Consider the following 2,591-nt stretch of genomic DNA (forward strand, 5'->3'; position numbering starts at 1 on the left):
GCAGATTGGTCCTTCAGCTTATCCTTTGACCCATGCCAGATTGGAACTGAGGATAAACTTGGTTCTTATCCTCGTTCCCAAGGGAAAGGAGTGTTCACAGCTCCACAGGAATTGGCCTTTGAGAGCTTGAGCAAACAGGGCTGGTGGGATAGGACTGCCTTTGCTGTGAAAGCAAGGAGAGAAAATTCCTTTTCGAGTTGAATTAGCAAGCATTGTAAGGCTTTCTGCCCATCACTTTTTAAGTAACATACTGTTATGATTCAGCAATCATATCAATATTCTAATGCAATTTTAAAGGCATATTTTTTTTTTGACATGCTATCCATTTATCTGTCTACGTTTTTCTCTAACTGTGGTCACACACCTCATTCATCAACCCTTTTTAGCACATGATGCTGCATATGACCATAATTACCCCTTGAATACAAAAGATAGGTCACAAGTGAAAGATGGATTTGTTTAAACCAGTTCAGATTTGCACTATGCTAGTAATTTTCTTCTGTTGGTTATCTTATCACTAGAGTCTTAATGTTGCTTGAACGCACACTTCTAATGCATTAATTACTAAGAGGAACACTGTAAGTAACTCTATTTGCCATCATATCTTTTGAGTAAATCATTAGTGAATATGCTCTGGCACATATTTTCAGCTGTATTCTTCAGTAACTCTTCTTGGTATGGAAAAAAATCCCCAGCATATCTTAAAAAAAAAAAAATCACTTTGCATTTCAAGCTAGGAAATCTCTCTACGTTCCATCTGACTTATGGATTGTGAAAAGCTGCCATAGTGAAAAACAAATCGTTGGATACATATCACATTGAAGGGTTATATGATATATCACTCAGCATGGAGCCTAGTTTGATTTACTTTGCACCCAAGCAAAAGAAACGGTAACAAAAATAATGCTTTTCCATTCCTCGTATTCCCTGCAATATTCTACCATCCTTTGGAAGGTAAAGCATGTCATGAAGTCACTGTAGGTTTGCATTCAGTAACTGATGGCAGGATAAAGCCTTGCTGTCTAGGTGGATGGAACGTGGCAAAGAGATAGAACTAAATGTCTCATTTCTCAGTTCATACCTAATTCAGAGGGGATTGTGGATCTTCCTGTCTTGCAGAAGAGACCAGGGAGCTATGTGGGAGAATGACTGTCCACATGCATTAACCCCTGCTCTGGTTTGGAGACACCAAGGACCTACTGTGATTCAGCTGGGAGTGTAACAAGGACTACAGTAATAGGCAAATTACTCCCTGTCTGTCATTTGGGAGCTTATAAAATGTTGGAGAATATTTAAAATTATGCAAATTAATATTTTCTTACAGTGTATTTGGCAGCATTCCTGGCCTGTATTATTTTTCTGGGTTGGATACCTCCATCTCCAGCAGATATGCAGTCTTTAAAAGGGCTTTTATTTTATTTTATTTATTTTTCTACCATCTATTATTCTGAAGAGATATAATGGATCAGCCCAGATATGTTTCATATGGTGAGAAGAAGGAAGGAAATTACCTGGAAATCATCTAGAGTTCAACATTGAGCTGATACTTGTGGACATGAAAATTTATTCCACAACATTTTTACCTTCAAAAATCTCACTGTGACACTGTTTTCAAAGTCAAATACAGAGCGTCCATGAGAACACACTGCCCCCCCTAAGTGGCTCCCCTCCAGCTTCATAACCCCAATTTATTTTTTACATTGCACCATAAGACTGAAATGATTAATCTATAATAGATTATCTCACAAATCTGCTACAGAAGAACAGAGGATGTGATTTGCTCAGGATTTGGCACACTGGCGTTGGCATGTCACAGCAAAGGGTTTAATGAATACTGTACAACAGAAAAACAAAATGGGGACAAGCTGGGGCTGTTGGAGGGCACTTTCATGTGGTGTGAGGGAACAACCTTCCAATAGCTGCTCTGACTGCTGACCACTTGACCTACTACTAATATTGGAGCAAATAATTTCCATTGGCTTTCCAGAAAGACTTCTCCAAGTTTTAGATGTTCCTCACAACCTGCCTTGAGCTTGCATTTCAGAAGTGCTAAGTTTCTATAAAATAGAAATAGAGGTGTTTACCCTACCGTTGCCGTTGCCCTGTGGGATCTCTGGATGTGGGTTACAGAAGTGCAAAGTGTAGTTATTTGTGAGAAGTGTTGAATGCCTGGGGGAAACACAAACAGCTGGATGGCTACACCATGCACTTGTGCTACCTTCATTTCTGTGAGTAAAGGATGTTTATATGGAACCTGCTGCATAATTTACTGTACTATGAAACATTTACCATGGATAAATTTCAGCCTATGGAATCCAGTTAAAAAGGGCAAGCAAATTTTTCTGGGACATGGGTACCTCTTACACCAAATTTAGAAGTCAAAGGCTATAAAAAAAATCAGAGTAATGTCTGAGTTGACAGGTACCATTTTCTGGTGACACTGAAAACATATTTGCCAGTTAAAAAAAGTTATTGCCCTTTTCTGTCATTTTAAAAATCTACTAGGAATACCAGAAACTTGCAAAAAAATTCTCTCTCACCTGTCTGACCTTGGCCAAATGCTGAAGAGCAACCATCCACCTGAGAGTGGG

At 38.9% G+C, this 2,591-nt stretch overlaps 1 long non-coding RNA gene across 1 annotated transcript in view; it reads right to left on the bottom strand.

The window, feature by feature from the left end:
- The window catches only part of LOC126635313 (uncharacterized), a 12,978-nt gene extending 10,387 nt beyond the window's left edge, over positions 1 to 2,591 (bottom strand). The window contains exon 1 of the long non-coding RNA XR_007627665.1: positions 2,541 to 2,591. This is a non-coding gene — a long non-coding RNA (uncharacterized LOC126635313). The remainder of the gene's footprint in view (positions 1 to 2,540) is intronic.

Source organism: Myiozetetes cayanensis, unplaced genomic scaffold (assembly GCF_022539395.1).
Source record: "Myiozetetes cayanensis isolate MyiCay16 unplaced genomic scaffold, myiCay2020 scf12, whole genome shotgun sequence".
Classification (NCBI taxonomy): Eukaryota; Metazoa; Chordata; class Aves; order Passeriformes; family Tyrannidae; genus Myiozetetes; species Myiozetetes cayanensis.